The sequence below is a fragment of the Bos indicus genome, chromosome 12 (genome assembly GCF_029378745.1).
Source record: "Bos indicus isolate NIAB-ARS_2022 breed Sahiwal x Tharparkar chromosome 12, NIAB-ARS_B.indTharparkar_mat_pri_1.0, whole genome shotgun sequence".
NCBI classification, from domain to species: domain Eukaryota; kingdom Metazoa; phylum Chordata; class Mammalia; order Artiodactyla; family Bovidae; genus Bos; species Bos indicus.
This window is the reverse complement of record NC_091771.1, coordinates 66,604,695-66,624,570: the sequence shown is the minus strand read 5'-3', so window position 1 is coordinate 66,624,570 and position 19,876 is coordinate 66,604,695. Positions and strand designations below refer to the sequence as shown.

General features: G+C 36.1%; 1 protein-coding gene across 4 annotated transcripts in view; it reads right to left on the bottom strand.

The window, feature by feature from the left end:
• GPC5 (glypican 5) overlaps positions 1-19,876 on the bottom strand; it is a 1,588,740-nt gene that overhangs the window by 469,807 nt on the left and 1,099,057 nt on the right. For 3 of the 4 annotated variants that reach the window (XM_019971624.2, XM_070799877.1, XM_070799878.1), the window contains one exon: positions 1,942-19,876. This exon is cut by the window's right edge and continues 63,444 nt beyond it. The exons of the other annotated variant lie outside the window; for it this stretch is intronic. The gene's annotated coding sequence lies outside the window, so the exon portion shown is untranslated. Of the gene's footprint in view, positions 1-1,941 lie in introns of those variants that run through there. 4 annotated transcript variants of the gene reach the window in all.

Genomic DNA, 19,876 nt, shown 5'->3' with positions numbered 1-19,876 from the left:
CATTTGTCTCTCCTGAATCTTTTTTGTCTCCCTTTCCACTGATACATTCCCTTTGGATCAAATTATACTCAGCATCCTTTGTCTCTTTGTCTCATTAAATCTGCTGCTGTGCTTGGCCCCAAAGTACTGGGTATTTCCAGATTTCTATTCTCTTCTAAACTTTTCTTACGTTTTTTTAACCCTGATGCTCAAATTAGGAGATCTCATATCCCAATTCTAAATTAACAATTTGCAAAGCTCTTTCTCCAGACTTGATACAGTCCATGAATTTCAGGCATATATATCTAATTACTGAATACAATTATCTAAAGTATAAAAAATATACTAACATGACATTGTAAATCAACTATATTCCAATAATTTTTTTTTAATCTATAAATAAAATTATTGCCTTTCTTACTCCCCACTAAAATCTTGCTCATTCCCTTTGTTCCTTCTCACAAAGACTTTCTCCACTCTCCAGCCAACAGATGAAGTCAGACATTCTGGGATATTGACTGACTGCCATCTTTTCTGTAAAATACTTTTAGAAGATTTTAATATTACTTTTTTAGCACCATACTTGTCTATCATTTTTGATGACTCTTGTTGGATGCTATATAACTCAGTAAAAACATTTTTGATATAGGCATGGAAAATATCAGTAACTAAAAGTAGTTGATTTAAAGAAAAAAATCCTAAAGATCTGAACATTATGGATCCTGAGATGGATGCTCAGCTGGCTCTAAAATACAGTCCTCCTTGGCATAAGATACTGCATTTTTTCTCGAAAGTACCCTGAAAAGTGATTCTATATTCTTTTCTTATATTTTTCTCAATTTTACCATTCCATAAACCCCAGGATATCTATCTGAAACTGCTATATAGCAATAAAGTGAGATAACCCAATGGGGGAGAGTTGGACCTTATCTTAAAATTTTGAGGTTTTAGAAAGGGTAATCCTTGATCTTTCAATTGATAATTAATGCTTTGCATGCATCAAGTCTATACATATATATTCATTTTGATTCTATCACTGCCTTTAGGAACAATTTGAGATGGATATTTTAAATTTTCTTTATTTATCTTGAGAATATTTCATTTTATTCAGTACACTCCTACCAACCAAATGTTGTATTTATTTTGTGAGTCAAGGATGATTTTTTTGCCTCTTACATAAGGCATATTAAATTTAAGTACTTAGTAGTATGTGGTCCTGACTGTCTTGACCTTACTTACCTGAACATTTCTTCCAACTTCTTACCCTTTCCCTCCACTACTGGCTTCAAATGTATTAATAGTCATTCCTCTGCTGTACAGGATTTCCTATGCAATCTATTTCTGAGACCTATGTGCCAGTTCTTTAAAGACATAAGTCTCTTTCTGGAGCTCTCTAGTTAAGCTAGACTCCCTGCAGCTCCCTTCCCATCTAGAGGCATAAGCACTCTCCATCCACTGGAAACATAAACTCCGTCCAACTCATTGCTGAATCCTGAGAAGCCTGATCACTTTCTTTCTAGAAGAAGATTATCATAATATTTCTTCTACCTTCATTATTGCTGCATTTTATTTTTCTATGTCTTGTTATTTTGATGTCAATTCAATGTAATACATTGTATACCATTATACGGTTGGAACTCCCCGGATTCAAACCCACATCTTCCACATTCTCATTTAAACACATATTTATTACAGATATATGCACTTGGATGTTCATAGCATCATTAGTTACAATTGATATATAGAAGTAACCTAAGTGTCCAACAGCAGATAAATGAAGACACTAAGGTTGTTTTCATACATTGAGTACTGGTGCGATATTACTCAGCACAAAAGGAACAAAATTTTGCCATTTGCAACAACATGGATGGACCTGGAAGGTATTATGCTTAGTGAAATAGCTCAGACACAAAAAGACAATACTGTATGTTAATACGTGGAATATAAAAATCAATCAATCAATATAATAAAACAAAACCAGATTTATTGATAAGATATAGAGAACATATTTGTGGTTACCAGTGGAGAGGGGTTGGGAAGAAGCAAAATAGGGGTAGGCGGTTAAAAAATACAAACTACTATATGTAAAATATATGAAAAATACACAATTATGTGTACAAATATATAAGCATATATTATACAGCACAGAGAATATAACCAATATTTTAGAACTTTAAATGGAGTGTAATCTATAAAATCACTGTCGTAGTCACTTCATATTTATAATATGAAGCTAATAGTGTAAATCAGCTAGAATTTAATTTTTTAATTAAAAAAAAGTAAAATACATATTTATTTTTCTGATCCAACAATACAATGTCTCTCTCCTCTTCTCTTCTAAAAACCATTCCATTGTGCTCTCCAGTACCCATGGTTCACCATAAGCCAAGTTCCCCTTCTTTGTCAGGCTCTTCTCTGAACATTCTTACAACTTTTAGCCTAACTTAAAACTGGTTCTCCCAGAGAATAGCAATTATAAATATTACTGAAAGAGAATTTCCTCAGGTTTCATTTATAACTAAACCCATCTTATTTTGGATTACACACACACCGCACCAAACTTTATCATATAGTCACCAATGAATCCCTTGTCACTAAGCCTGATCCATATGTCAGTTTGTTTTTTTTTAACATGACTTGCCTGTAGTGTTCAAAAATGTTGCCTACTTTCTTCAAATTTGAAATTTTTTGAAATTTTCATTTCCTTGTCATTCATAACAGCAATGGCCCTAGTTCTTCTTTATTTTTATGTATCTTTTATGTAGGCTCTTCTTTGAGCCATTTCTGTTAGTGGACCTGGGTATTATGTCTTTTTTTCCTTTCATGCTGCATTGCCTCCCCAGGAATTACCTTTCAGTATTATGACTTCAATTAACCGTATGCAATCAGGTTTGTCAACTGAGTAGCTCCAACCCAAATCTTTCATCTGAATTCTACAGTAGTACACCCAATTGTGTTACAAACATCTATATTTCGCTGGCTTAAAACGGTTTCAAACTTTTCACGTTCAAAACTGAGCTTCCCATCCTTCACTTCCCTGTTCTCATTTTCCCTCCCCATTTCCTTGTTACAGAAACCAGCACATCATCCCAACCAGTGGCTTGAGCCAGGAACCTGGGCATCATTTCTTGACTACCCTCCCAAACTTCACACCACCAGTAACTATTGAACTTCCAATCCCATGAGCATTTTAAAAGTAGATGGTTTTCTGTGGTTTGTAGTAAGAGGGAGAGCCACAGAGATTCAAAGAATTAAAAGGATTCTGTTCAATCTGCCAACAGCCTGAAGGAACATGGAAATGGATTTTTCCCCACAATCAATAGATAAGACCTCAGTGTGGATGATTCTGGATTTCAGCCTGTGAGTCCCTAGGCAGAGGACCCAAATGATCTCAAATGGATTTGTGACCTAAAGAACAATGACAAAATAAATGGGTGTTACTGGGCTGGCCAAAAAGTTCATTTTTCTGTACCGTTTTACAGAACTTAAATGTTTTGTCTAACCCAATATTTTATGTCTCTAATTTTGTGGTAATTTGTTATAGCAATAATATGAAACAAATACACCAAACTCTCTGAAACATAGCTGAAGCTCGACAAATGTTTGTAGAACAAATGCAGCTAATACAATTTAAGGAATATAATAAAACTTTAAAATTTTCTGTCTTTGATGTACATTGTTTTTCTTTTGAAGGCTACTTATATATTATTTTTGGTTTAATAATGGATTAAACTTGATTGAGTTGATTCATTTGATAATGCCTGGGCAATTTAAACAGCATCTCTAGGCCAAGAACTTCTCAGTGTTCTCCGAGTGCATTAACAAGTCTACTATAGGAAAACACATAATACACTCAAAGATCTAAACAAACACTCAATATCAGCAGTATCATTAGTAATGCAAGGAATGATACAGCACTCAGGACTTGTCATCGGTTTGAAAAGAGTTGGTTCTATTGATGTCACTGTCTCCCACATATATCCCTGGGTGACTGTCTTAGTTCTTGTTTTGACTTGTCATTTTTCCCAGAGGCAACTCTTCAATCTATTATCAGAGCAAGTAGGATGGCTGCTTATTCAAACCACCTGTTGTTTTGGGATTGTGGTTTGATTGCCGGCATTTATTTCTCTTTCAGTGTTGGCCTATTACAAAACATTTCCTATGATAAGAAGGAAATAAAAGCTGTGGAATCTTACCCTGGTTTTGGTCCTATTTTCCTTTTAAATAATTACAGTTACTTAGAGTATATTTTGGAAAAAAAAATCTAGATGAACTTCTGAAATATTCATTGTGTTGATTCATTGAGATGTTTTATTGAAAACTCTGTGCTGGGCACGTGGAATAAAAGAATTATCCACAATGAATATCACATTGAATAATATCATACAAAGCTGACCTTAATGCAAAATAAAGTAGCAGATACTACATTAACAATATAAACAGTCAAAAGTTATGTCTGATGAGTGGTTCGATACAAAAAAAAAATATTTCAAGAAGAATATGGATAAATGTTTCCTGAGTGAAAATTGATGAAAAGGAAATCTAAAAATAAAGATATAGAATTGCAAGTTATATTTGGGAAGTGTGAGTAACGCACCTTAAGTATCATGCAGACAGGGAGCAGCAAGAAATGAAATTATAAAAGTTGTGTCAAGAACTGTGAAAAGCCTGACACTTTCATCTATTTCAAGCTAACAAGTTAGTCTGCCAGAGTTTCATGGACGCTTGTAGAATATACAAGACTGCTGAGTCAAGTGCAATGATATTTTTTTTTTAATCCTATAAATGCGATGTGTGCATAGTCTCTCAGTCGTATTTGACTCCTTGCAATCCCATGGACTGTAGCCCGCTAGGCTCCTCGGTCCAAGGGATTTACCAGGCAAGAATACTGGAGTGGGTTGCCACTTCAGGGGATTGTTTGGACCCAGGGATCAAACTCATGACTCTTGAGTCAGCAAGTGGATTCTTTATCACTGAGCCACCCAGGAAACCCTAGAGAGGCACTATAAATGACAAAATCATATTACAGCTGCAAAGGCAGACATATATATTTACACACATAAAACATAGTTATATACTGGATTATGTAAAATCTGAGCTAGACTTCTGTAAATAGTTCCAGGAATTTTAGGCATACAGGGAATATGTACTTTGATTGGTATCACAAATAAGTCCTTAGAAAATAACTAAATCTTGGGCCACTTTCCATCAATATTCAGGGATGGTATAGTGATTAGAATCTTATTTGACTGAGTAGCATTCCATGACCAGAAGGCGTCACTGTGATATCAAAATAATGACAAAATAGTCATCACAATCAATTTAGTCAATTAGATATTACTACTTTTAGGAAAGATTCATTTAAAATACAAAGTAAATGAATATCTTAAATTCAAGATCATTGATAGTTCCAACATGTGCTTTGAGCAAATAAAGTGGTATATTTAAAGATATCAAATGTGAAATCCAAATTATTTCACATTGAATTAAACGTCTTAAGAGCCCTGAATATACTTTGTCAAGCTTATCTGTTTCAAAATTTCAGGCTCAGTTATTATAATTAACCAAGTATAATATTCTGATTTGCTTGTGTCATGACACCCTCCCACACATTTAGTCATAAATATGATTGGTTGAACAAAATTATGATGTTTTAGTCTTTGTTCTTTTTCCTTCTTTCATAATCAATGCCCAGGCATGACATTTTCTCCTTTCACATACATATATATATATCCCTCCCCAGGGTTTGCTTATGACTCAGTTCTCTTTTTCAGACATTTCTAACTTTGTCTTTATAAAGCCTTTCTCCATATCATATTTCCGACAGGATGTCAGTCCCTTTTGAAACTTCCCAATAAGTGCATTTTGTTCTTACCCAGAACAGAATCCTCTTGTCTCTTTAACAAAGTTTCTGTTTCTTTCTGATGTTTTAGATCTTTTTTTAGATTTTCCATAGTTTTTGGAAACCTTCCACAGAAGTTACATACTTTTAATTCTTCACCTCCCAGATTGCCCAAATAAGCCACAATAAAGACACCTGGGAGGCTTTAATATGTATTCTTAGTTGCTCAGTCGTATCTGACTCTCTGTGACACCATGGACTACAGCACACCAGGCTCCTCTGTCCACAGAACTGTCCAGGCAAGAAGACTGGAGTGAGTTGTCATTCCTTTCTCCAGAGGATCTTCCCGACTCAGGGATCGCACCCATGTCTCCTGCATTGCAGGCAGATTGTTTACTGTCTGAACCACGTCTTCTTTGCTTTTCATCAAATTTTAATTGGATAAACTTAGTTTAATGCTCATACTCATGGCCAAATGCATTGTATCTGTTGTGTACAGTTAATAAGATCTCCTTGAAGGATAATGCAATGGTTCCTTCTGTATAGACCAAGGTCAGAGCCTGACTCAGATTATTCAAATGTAACTGGTATAAGTTATTTAATACCTCTGGACCATAGTTGTATCATTTCTAAATAATGAGTTTTTACTAAGAGATTTCTCTTAACTTTTTTTTATCATACTATCCTACAAAGGAATAAAAGTATTCACTCTGATTGTTTTTCAACCCCTACAGTATAAAGTTTAGACTACAGTGATATCATTTAAAGCACCATTCTGTCTTCAAATCACCAGATGTAAATTAATAGGATCTCAGGGGAAAATGTAAGCCATCCTGCATGTAAGCCATTTTCCCAATATTTTTCTATTATGGCTCCAGAAAAAAATCTTGGTCATCTTAGACAGTAATAAAATTCTTCTGGCTTTCAAAATTTAATCCAGTATTCAATGTCCCCTAAAATATTCTCACAAAGCTTTCTTTCTGAAGCATTTATACTAGACAGCACTCGTTTGCAAAACATATTTACCATAGTAAAATTTATCCAAAGATGACACATTTGTGATAATACCAAGTAAATAGTTTGTCTCTAAAACCAGGAACATCATCTGTTCCCCACTTAGAAGATCGTCCAAAATATCTTATGCTTGTAACTCATTTTAAGAGTTAGCCTTAACCTGCAGTAAACAAGTTATTAGAGCTGTAATAAAGAACTAAATATAATAAATATCAAGGAGGTAGAGAAGTCAGGAATAGATCCCAGAAACAGATGCTTAATAAAATTGATAGTACTTGTGTCTGTATTAAGCAGATCATATATTTTAAAGCAGCCATGTGCACTTCTTACAATGGGATGTCAGCATTCCTTCTACTCAAGATGGGGCTCATGCTTCCTCCTTTTGAATTTGGCCTATCCTGAGTGGCTCAGTGGTAAAGAATCCATCTGCCAAAGCAGGAAATGCAAGAGAAATGGGTTTGAACACTGGGTTGAGAATAACCCTTGGAATAGGAAATGGTAACCCACTTCAGTATTCTTGCCTGGAAAATTCCATGGAAAGAAAAGTCCACGGGGTTTCAAAGAGTCGGACCCAACTGAGCACCCAGCACACGAGACTACTTTGTGCTTTCTGAGGCAAGATCATAAAAGCTGCTTCAGCCTGGAGCTCTGGGGATGCTTATCCTAGAAGCCAGATACCAAGCTGTGAAGAAGAAGAGAGGCTTCCTGGAGAGGCCAGATGGCGCTGTTTCAGCGGGGCAGCCAAACCAAGGCTAGCAATCAACCTCCAGAACTGTGAGTGTGCTTTCAAATGATTGCAGTCCTCAGCTATCAACTCACTTTCAGCCTTTGAGTTTTCCCAGCGGAGGTTCCAGACATCATAGAAATAATTGTTTCCTGTGCTCTGTGTCAATTTTAACTCACAGAATCCATGAGGATAATAAAATGTTTACTTTTTATGCCAGGGCATTTGGGGCATTTTGTTATGCAGCAGTAGATTAAGCAGAGCACACTATATTAGCCAAATTTTTCTTTCTCCTTTGGCTACCAAGTGGAATATAAAACTGTGGTCCCTCTACTCCAGAGGATTAATAATCAACAGCTTTCTCATGTTAAAGAAAGGTGAAGTTATACTGATCACTTTTCAACATGATTAATGCTTTTCTGCCTATTCACTGAAATACAAATTATATTCATTAAAACACTTTTTTAGATAAATTAATTCTTCAAAACTCATAATGTATTGATAATAGTATATTGATTTGATTTTTTAAAACTTAATCCTGTTATCTGCCAACATCAGCAATACACAGTAAAGATTCCTTCATACTTTCCTTAACTTTGTCTACTTAAAATCCATTTAAAATGCCACTGTCCCTCAAAACTCGCAGGGAAAAAAATACTTTAAGGTTATTATATTATGCCCCTGGTATTTTTCTTTGTGCCTTATCTTGAAATTTCTGTCCCTAAAGTCTCCCAAGTCTCTCTACTTGAGATGACAGAACCAATTTCTCTTTATCTTTGTGTTAGTCCAAGTGAGCCTCTCTATCCCACTGCTCTCCTGTCCCATTTATGTTTCTTTTCTTCTCCTCTGTGAGTTGAAAATTCATGGTTCATTGAGAGGAATAAAAAATATTAACAATGTCTCTATGATCTTGAAGAGTAGAAATGAATCAGCAAAATACAAAATGTTTTCTTTCTCTGCTGAAATACTAAAGAATAACAGTAGATAAAATAGAGTTTTAAGAGTCAGCAGGATTTATTTTAGAAGTAGAATACAACCTGCTAATATCATTAAGATAGGTTAGAAGAGTGAAATAAACAGACTGATCACTCATGATAAAAATAGAGATTTTAGCTTTGGCATTCAAATGTTCACTGACGTAACTCCTGCCTGTATCAGAAAACAACAGAAAGCCATCAACAGGCATTATTTATTAGGACTTGCAACACTGTAGAAATGTGATTAAGATACTATCTCTTACTGTTTTTAATGCTTACAAAAATGCTGCAAAGTAGATACCAAAAATCCTAATTTTCCAGATAAGAAAACTGAGGTCTAAAAATGTTATATAGCAATTTAAGATTAAAAGACTGGTATATTCATTTGTATGTAACTCAGAGTTATTGCTTTTGTCACCTCAGTTAATATCCCCTTTACCAGCTAGGGTAGTCACAGAAACAATCTCATTTCTTTCTTCTTTCAACATCACAGCCACTGTTAAAGGAACTTGTCTTCTGCTTTGCCAGGATAATTCCTAGAACATTTATCAAGACATGCTATAAGCCTAACCAAAGATGTAAGAATTGGGTCAATCTGATTTTTATTGATAATATTGTATGATACAGTATGCTACTGTTTGAGAAAATAACAACTTCTACTATATTTCTTATTTAAGCATGCATGAGTGTTTGAAAGATGAAGAGTGTGTGTTTTAGGTATACATTTAGTCACTCATGTACAGTGCTTACTATCTAGCCAGTATTTAGACAATATATTGTCAGTTGAGGGCTTCCCTGGTGGCTCAGCAGTAAAGAATCCACCGGCAATGCAGGAGACCCAGTTCAATCTCTGAGTCGGGAAGACTCCCTAGAGAAAGGAATGGCTACTCACTCCAGTATTCTTGCCTGGGAAATCTCATGGACAGAGGAGCCTGGTGGGCTGAAGTCCATGGGGATGCAAGGAGTCAAACACGACTTAGCGACTAAACCACCACCGCCGGTCAGTTGAAGGTAATCACAAGACGCATTTAAAATATCTTATTCAACATCATCATCCCAGTTCTTGAAGATCCCTGGACAAAATCTCACAACTGCAGGGACTACTCATTTTAATTTTTTAAATCACAATTTTCAAAACTGTTCCTCTCACAGCTAGAGACTAGTATCCATTTTCATTTTTACTTTCTAATTTTCTAAGATGTGTACTTTATAATTTCACCTCTCTTCTCAAAAGTCTACTTAGCTGATCTTTGAGAATTCTGTCCATGGGTGGCTTATTTTGGGAGACACAGCTTATGTTTATTACTACCTAGAGGCGGTTGTCATTCTTTGCTGATTCTAAACCATTCATTTCCTTTACCCTTTCCAAACTCCCTGCTCCTCTAAAAATATTTGATCTCAGGCATTTTTTCCTTTTTGATGCCATCTATTAAACTCTCATTTATTTATTTATAATCCATTAATTGATAGCTTCTGTTTTTCCACTTTAACTCTGTATTAATTATTGAAGACATCAACATTCATAGAGAGAATCCATCTAGCATCTTGATCTCCTAGTTCTTGATCCTGTCAGCTTCCACTGCTTTCTTCTCCATACATCATCATTCATGAAATGTCATCCTCCAAAATGTAACTAACTCTGCCATCATGATCTCAAGCATTCCACCCTCAGTCAAGTATTTCCCATTGTTGAATTTGCACTTATTAAAGTATTCCTATTCATCCAGCTCTACTATCTCATGAAAACTTGCCATCAACTAACACTACTTTCTGTTCCACTCTCAGATGACAATCGTACCCCCTAATTCTTAGAGAAAATCCATGTAATCATATAAAACATCCTCTCATTTTATCCACCAAAGTCATCAATCTGGTGGCCTTCATATCTGCAATTTATCACCTTGAGTATCTCCACTTTTGTGAATATCCTATTTTTCTCCTGCATCATACATTCTTCCCACTATGTGGTTCATTATCATCAGCATACAAACATGTCTTAGTATTAACCATCTTAAAACATTATCCTTTGATTTATTCTTCAACTGCCACCTGACTTGTTTGACATAGGACATTTCTCAAAATTATAATTCTTGACATTCTTTTCTAGTCTAGTCCAAAATTTAAGATATGTTATACTGATAACTACTAAATATTTATGTTTCTGTAGAGAATTATGTTATTTTATTCATGAAGTCATTATCTTTTTAAACTTATGTTTTGTGTTTATTGTCTGTGCTCAACCATTAGGATAGGGCTTCCCTGGTGGCTCAGATGGTAAAGAATCTACCTGCAATGGATTTATCAGTCTTCAGTCCATGGGGTCACAAAGGGTTGGACACAGCTAAGTGACTAAGTACAGCACATAGAGAGTCTTCCTAAGTCCTAGATGAAAAAAAGTCCAAATCCCTATTTAATAACTTTCAGTTCAGTTCAGTTGTTCAGTCATGTCAGACTCTTTGCAACCCCATGAGCTGCAGCACACCAGGCCTCCCTGTCCAACACAGACTCCCAGAGCCCACCCAAACTCATGTCCATTGAGTTGGTGATGCCATCCAACCATCTCATCCTCTGCCATCCCCTTATCCTCCTGCCCTCAATCTTTCCCAGCATCAGGGTCTTTTCCAATGAGTCAGCTCTTCGCATCAGGTGTCCAAAGTATTGGAGTTTCAGATTCAACATCAGACCCTCCAATGAACAACCAGGACTGATCTCCTTTAGAATGGACTGGTTGGATCTCCTTGAGGTCCAGTGGACTCTCAAGAGTCTTCTCCAACACCACAGCAAAAGCATCAATTCTTTGGCGCTCAGCTTTCTTCACAGTCCAACTCTCATATCCATACATGACCACTGGAAAAACCATACCTTTGACTAGATGTACCTTTGTTGGCTAAGTAATGTCTCTGCTTTTGAATATGCTGTCTAGGTTGGTCATAACTTTCCTTCCAAGAAGTGTCTGAATTTCATGGCTGCATTCACCATCTTCAGTGATTTTGGAGGCCAAAAAAATTAAGTCTGACACTGTTTCCCCATCTGTTTGCCATGAAGTGATGGGACCAGATGCCATGATCTTCATTTTCTGAATGGTGAGCTTCAAAACAACTTTTTCACTCTCCTCTTTCACTTTCATCAAAAGGCTCTTTAGTTCCTCTTCACTTTCTGCCATAAGTGTGGTGTCATCTGTATATCTGAGGTTATTGATATTTCCCAAAAACAACTACTTGGAGATCAATTGACATCTTTTATTTACCAAACTTTGATTGTTCCACATACTAAATTCTCTCCGAGTCCTATCTTATTTGTAGAAAGTACCACCTAGTTTCTCCAGCTCAAAACATTAGGTTATTAATCAGCTTAGGCTGCCATAAATGAAGTATCTATAGGCTGGGTTGTCTGAACAACAGAAATTGCTTTGCTCACAGCTCTGGAGGCTGGAGTCCAAGATTCTCAAGTCTCAGATGGCCAGCTTCTTGCTGTGTCTTCACAGGGCTACAGATGAGAGAGAACTCTCATCTCTTACAAAGACACTAATCTCATTTTGAAGGCTCATTCTTGCAATCCATCTACACTCAGTTACCATCCACAAGTCCCATGTCCAAATACCATTGGAAGGGCTCTAGCACTTCAACAGGTGAATTCTGAGGTACACAACTCAGTCCACAGTACATAGTATATATCCTTGATTCCTTCTTTTCTGATTCTTCGTATTAGTCAATCTAGCTACAAATCTTGGAGAAGGAAATGGCAACCCACTCCAGTATTTTTGCCTAGGAAAATCGAATCACTTGTCCCCATCTAGTACCTCAAGACTGGTCCCAGCCATGTGATTTGTCTAGGACATAACAACCTTCTAACTTCTAGTTGGGCTGTAAGTACTTTGTCAACTCACAGCTGAATGTCTAAGTCAGTGGGCTGGTATAACAAACTCTAGATGGAGTGGCTTAAAAAGAACAGAAATGTATTCTCCAAGTTCTAGAGGCTGTAAATCCAAGATCAGGGTTCTGGGGAAGAGCCCTCTTCCAGGGTTCAGACTGGAAACTTCTCATTGTATCATCACATGGTAAACAGCAGAGAAGGTCTCTGGATTCCCTTTCATAAGGGCACTAATTCATTCATGAGGGCTCCACCCTGTGACCTAATAACTCCCCACAGGCCCCAGCTCCTAACCATCAAATCAGAGGTTAGGAGTTCAACATCTGAGTTTGGGAGGGAAATAAACATTCAATCTACTGTAGTCAGAGTGATCTTTTTAAATCCAGTCACATGACCATATTTTTCCTTTGCTTAAAGTCCTCCAGTATCTATCTCAGCTACTCGCCTTACCATGGCCTCACATATTTTTGCTCAGACAGTCTATTTCACTTTGTCACCATCTTCTCCATACTGGTCTTGCTTCCAAACTTTGACTATATCAATTTGTTCTTTATTAGAACCTATTTCTTATTTAATCTTCTTGAGGTGCTTTTGCTGTAGACTCTTTTTTGATTGTCTCAAACTGTAACCCAAATGTCACCTCTCCACAAACGCTGTTCTGATGACCACCTCAGCTAAAGAAGGTACATCCTTTAAGGACTCTCACTCAACCATGTTCATCTATGTTATTTTCTTCATGCAGTCATTATCTTTTTAAACTTATATTTTTGTTTTTACTATTTGTGCTCAACTATTAGTATAGGGCTTCCCTGGTGGCTCAGATGGTAAAGAATCCACCTGCAATGGGGGAGACCTGGGTTTGATCCCTGTGTCGGGAAGATCCCCTGGAGAAGGGAATGGCTACCCACTCCAGTATTCTTGCCTGGAGAATTCCATGGACAGAGGAGACTGGAGGGCTATAGCCCATGGGCTCACAAAGAGTCAGACACAGCCGAGTGACTTTCACTTTCATTAGGATAGAACCTTCTTGAGGCAGAAGTGTTGTCTTTCTTACTATCCCATAAATAACACCTAGAACAATGCCTACACATAGGAAGTAGTTAATATTTGCTGACTGGTTTAAGCTTTTGGGCATATATATTAAAATCATCTGAAATGCAGAGTTGCAAAATATCAGTACAGTTTAATTGATTTGGGAGAGAGAATTAAAAAAAAAAAAACATGTAAATTACACATATACCAGACACCTATTGCCTAATGCTAGTCAGAATTAAAGATTACTAATTTAGAAATATTTTATATAGTGTCTATCACCAATGCTTTTGCCTTTCATGTTAGGAAAGGTCACCATTTACTGTAAGCACTAATTTTCACATTCGTGTGTTTTCAAAAACAAATCCCATGCCATATATTTTAACTAAATTGATTTTTCTCTGTAAACTCAATGCTGTATAGTGCCTGATGATTATTACTGAGGGTTCCATTATCCTTAATATAGTCATAGCCTCTCACATAAAGTTTGTTACACCAATTTACCAGCCATTTTCAACAGGCTTTTAAGAAACTCCTCTAAAAAGCCACCATTCCCGCTGTTTAGATTTTGCTGAATTTTAATTGTCGTCCTAATTCAGTGATTCTCTTGCTTTAATGTGACTGAGAACCATATGGGTAAACAAGAAAAAGGGGCACAAAAATGTGATGAAAATGTAGATTCTCTTCCGCCCCCCAACCAAGCTCAGAAACGTACTATTTAGGTAAATATGCCAGATGATTCCAATGCAGGTGATGCTGCATTTAATTCTCAGATGCATTGAGAGAGATTCCTTGAAGACTTATCCTTTCTTAGCGGATAGTTGTATAACAACAATGTATTGGTAGCTGGAATCTTTAAAAAATAAACTTTCCCCAATAATACAAAAAGTGATTTTTTAGAAAAATTTTGGAAAGTGCTTATTTATATGGAGGTACAAATATCACTTACAATCCTACGGCAATAGACAATCATTGCTAACTTGAGAATATAATACATTTCTTAATATCTAATACTTTTCTATTTTTCTAAGCATGTGCCATATGCCAGGCACTCTTCAGGGGATACGTATGTGAGCTAGATTGAAAATGTCCCTGTTCACATTGTGGTTTAGTCACTAAGTTGTATCCAACTCTTTGCGACCCCATGAACTACAGCAGGATAGGCATCACATGAACAGGCCCTGTTCACACAGAGCTATGTAAATCCTTTTTTTTTTTTTATTAAAAAAAAAACAAAAGTGGATGTATACTATCAATACTTATTAATGATTATAAATTATTTCACGATATGGATGAACCATAAAATGATTCTTCTATTGTTCACAATTCAGGTCACATAATAGATATCTTTGTGAATAAATATTCATCCAAATTCTGTATTATATTCACATGTACCTTTTTAAAGTTCGATTTCTAGAACTTTGGCTAGGAAAGACACAATAAATGGCTTATATAATGTCCTGCCAGTTTTCACTCTCAGAGGCAATGATCATGCAGGGCTCTATTTCTTTCTGGGGAAAACAAAGTATTTTAATTCTTAAAAATTTGTTCTACAAAATTTAGATTTCATAAAAATCTAATTTATTATGAAAAAAGTTTCATATTTCTTTTAAAATTAGTTATTTTTAATAATTTTAAGCATTAAAATCTAATATGTTTGTGTTTATTAATATTATTACCATTTTTGTAACTGTTTGTCACATAATTATGTGAATGATATTCCCTGGAACCATGCAACTTGGCTGCTCTGATGCACCCAGTTTTTTGTCTTAACGATTCTCCTAATAACATAAAAATATTTTAATTTTAAATGATTTTCATTATAAATATTTGCATATCTATTATGTTAATGTTTTCATTTTAATTTTATTCCATTGATCTCAAAGTAAAAGAATTTTCTTTTATAGAGAAAATAGTATACTTCTATTCTCCTCTGTCTTTAATTTTTTCACCTCTTAAATTTTAATCCACAAAGGATTTATTTGTTGTAATGAATGAAGTTTAGCTCTAAAATATTCCTCCCCCAAAGCTAGTGAAATGTCCTTAAAGGATTGATTGCTCCTGACTTATCCTCCTTCCCTCTGGATTTATTATTTAGTAAGCATTAACACATACAAGGAAATTGTTTACTCAGAATTTTTTAAAGCCAAGGTTTGCCAGAATTCTTTTATAGCTATACATAGATTTGTTTGTTTAGTAGCATGATTTCACATTCAAAACCAAGGATCAGCAGGATCGATTACCAATGATTAGCTGTACAGGAGCATTCCTAAATTCTACCCTGGGGGTTAGCATGAATAAAGTAGATGTCAAGTCTTGCGTATGAATTTTCCTAGAAAAATGTCAAGCTGTTGGGTACACTTGATATAAAATATAATGTGAACTACAGATAACTCTAGCTGCCACTACTAACTGATTGCTGGAATATTTTGACGGTTCTTTTAATTCCAACTCAGTTTCTTGACATATTTGAGCCAGTAATAGACACCCACTCTTCAGATGGAATATTTGCAGGAGATAAGTCAGTAAGAGAAATAATTCCTATTGTAATAGTTCTGGGAAGTAAAAACATATCAGAGGCAAGCTGGCATCACGGCAACAGGCATTGTTGGTAGGCTCTATACAAGGGTGGAGAAACTGGGGATGATTCAGGATATATCTTTCCTGTTCAAATGATGCTCTGAGAGATGACTTAGTTAGAATGATTTTCCTAGTCAATGCAAGATGAGCAAAGAAGAACATGGCTCAACTCAGGTAAGTCATGGTCCAAGACAGAAGACCCTTATCTACATCAGCACCACTAATGTCCATTCTGAAAAGGGCCATTAAATTATGATTAACTGGGACTAGGAAAGAAAAAACTGGGAAAATACATTTGGAATTTATTCTACATATTCATTCTTTTTTAAATTTAGAAATGACAGTAATGTGACATTTTCTTTTTTTTATTGACGAATATTCAATAATATATGGAGGTAGGTAACAAAAAACAGATACAGATTGTCTGAAAACTAGTCAATTATTTGATCTTGGTAATTTACTTAAACTGTTCTATGTTTTTGTGAGACAACAAAACTGTATTCTAGTATCTTTGACTAATATTTTTAGTTAATTTATTTTAAGTAGCATTTGTTAGCAACTAAGAAGCTGGAACCAAGATAATTTATATCACTAATTGAGACCTTTGGTTCTATTTCACATATGTTTCTAAAGGCAGTTGGACTAGACTTGAATTTCCAGGTTAATCAACTTTAAGGATGTGTCTTGCAATACGACTTGACTCGAATGGAATCATTAAAAAAAATACACCTAGCGACACAGAGCATTGATTTCCTTAATAAATATCTCCTATGGCTTCATTGGTTTTCCTTACAGTATACTCTTGTGTTTAATTGTTTTCCTCCCATCACTGTCAGAGTTAACTTGTAGATATTCATGAATAAAATTGTTAAACATCTTGTTCATGCTCTCATTCACTGCTCTCTCAACACAGAGCCATGCACAAATTTGTATCAGAGTAAATCCCAAGAAATACTTTGCTCTCCCTGAGGAATCCATACATGTTCTTTTGTTGGAGAATAAGAATCATATAATGAATCATATCCTGTTTTCTAGGGGAGATTGTTATCTCACACATTATTTACCTTCAACTACAATGCAATAGAGACTTACACAGGAGTTAGGTTTTTAAATTAACAAAGAATGCAAAATAAAATACACTCAAAGTCATTCTTAAAAATCTCCTAGCTGGTCCCACCTTAGAAACCAACCCACCATGTTTCGAAACACAAACACAACCAGTGTCTTATCCAATATTGAAAATTATTGCTATTCCTTAGATAAGTACCACATGAAATTGTGCTGTATTTTTTTATCCAGACTCCAAATTCATACTATTCATTAATATGTTCCCACAATGACGCTTGCTCCTTGGCAGGAAAGCTATGACCGACCTAGACAGCATATAAAAAGCAGAGACATTACTTTGTCGGCAAAGGTCCATCTAGTCAAAGCTATGGTTTTTCGGGTAGTAATATATGGATGTGAGAGCTGGACTATAAAGAAAGCTGAGCACCAAAGAATTGACACTTTTAAACTGTGGTGTTGGAGAAGACTCTTGAGAGTCCCATGGACGGCAAGGAGATCAAACCAGTTAATCCTACAGGAAATTGGTCCTGAATATTCCTTGGATGGACTGATGCTGAAGCTGAAACTCAAATACTTTGGTCACATGATGTGAAGAACTGACTCACTGGAAAAGACCCTTATGCTGGGTAAGACTGAAGGCAGGAGCAGAAGGGGACGATAGAGGATGAGGTGGTTGGATGGCATCACCAACTCGATGGACATGAGTTTGAGTAAGCTCCAGGAGTTAGTGATGGACAGGAAAGCCTGGCATGCTGCAGTCCACGGGGTCTCAAAGAGTCAGACAAGACTGAGCGACTGAACTGAACTGATGAAGCATTCAGAAACAGGTGAGCACAGGCAATGATCAGAACAGCAGATTCACACCACTCCATCACATATTCATTACAGCCATTGGTGGCTCAATTTTCAGCACGTGTTAACTAGTTCTCTCACTTCTTTTCACAGCCCCCTATTGTTAATTCATTATAGTTAGGTAGACAGATGAATCAAGTGCAGTGCAACTGGATTAACCTACAGTCAATATGTATATCTTGGAGAAGAAAATGGCAACCCACTCCAGTATTCTTGCCTGGAGAATCCCAGAGATGGAGGAGCCTGGTGGGCTGCCCTCTATGGGGTCACACAGAGTCAGACATGCCTAAAGTGACTTAGCAGTATGTGTGTGTATATATATGTATACACACACACACATACATATATATATATATATATATTCTAGTTTTCTAGTCTTTGGGTCTCTATCTTGCATTTATAGTTACTGAATTTCTAATTTTCTTTACTTTTATTTTTGGATTGCATGTCATATGTGATTGAAGCTGGGGTGAAAAATAGGTAGAGAAACACATAATAGAATAATGTCAAACTTGGAAACAAATATACAGCACTAATTCAGAGGAATCCTGAGGAGGAGGAGGTGTCCATTATTTTCCAGTCAACATGTAAGAATAAACATAATTTTATGTTTTTATCAAAATAAAATATTTTGACTTAATCTTCCATCTCAGAATAAATGGGACTAGTAGAGATTGAGAAAGATTGTCACTGCATGAGAATTATAAGAGATGTTCTTTGAATATGTAAAGCAGATTGAAACTTCTGAGAAAAATACAGCAGAAGAGGTTGTAATGGTAGAAATGGCATCTGATCTCTTTTGGACAAGGTAGAAAGGACAGGTTCAGAGTTGGCCATGGTGGTGTGGAAGGTAAGAGGAAAAACTGGGGCTAAGCAGGGTTATTCACTGAGGTTCATGACACTAAGTGACATGCAGCACTCTGCCTCCGTCCAACCATTACTCACAGGACTGATGGTCTGGCTTGTACTCCATGTCCAGGGAGAAGCCAGGGAAGAGGATCTTCACTAAATAAATGGAACAAACTTCCTGGAGACCTGAAGCATCCATTTTGAGTCTAGGACCCTGAAAGAAAAACTTTACTAAATCTTGAAAAAGGAAATAAAAGTGCCTCAATACCCATTAAGAGGGAACTAAATGAATGAATGTAGATACACAACAATGTAGCACAGAAATTTAGACAGCCAACAAAGAAATGGAGGAAAACAGTAGAATATAAATACTAGAGAGCTCAAGAAAATTAGAGATACCAAGGGAAACTTTCGGCAAAGATGGGCACAATAAAGGACAGAAACATTATGGACCTAACAGAAGCAGAAGATAGTAACAAGAGGTGGCAAGAATACACAGAGAAGTATACAAAAAAGATCTTCATGACCCAGATAACCATGATGGTGTGATCACTCACCTAGAGCCAGACATCCTGGATTGTGAAGTCAAGTGAGCCTTAGGAAGCATCACTATGAACAAATCTAGTAGAAGTGACGGAATTCCAAGTGAACTTTTTCAAATCCTAAAAGATGATGCTGTGAAAGTGCTGCACTCAATATGTCAGCAAATTTGGAAAACTCAGCAGTGGCCACAGGACTGGAAAAGCCAGTTTTCATTTCAATCTCAAAGAAAGGCAATGCCAAAGAATGTTCAAACTACTACACAATTGCACTCATCTCACACGGTAGCAAAGTGATGCTCAAAATTCTCTAAGTGTAATGTGAAAGCTAAGGGAGGTTTCAAAAGTAAGTGAACCAAGAACTTCCAAGATGTTCAAGGTGGATTTATAAAAGGCAGAGGAACCAGAGATCAAATCGCCAGTATCTGCTGGATCACAGAAAAAGCAAGAGAGTTCCAGAAAAAACCTACTTCTGCTTTATTGACTATGCCAAAGCCTTTGACTGTGTGGATCACAAAAAAAAATTGTGGAAAACTCTTCAAGAGATAGG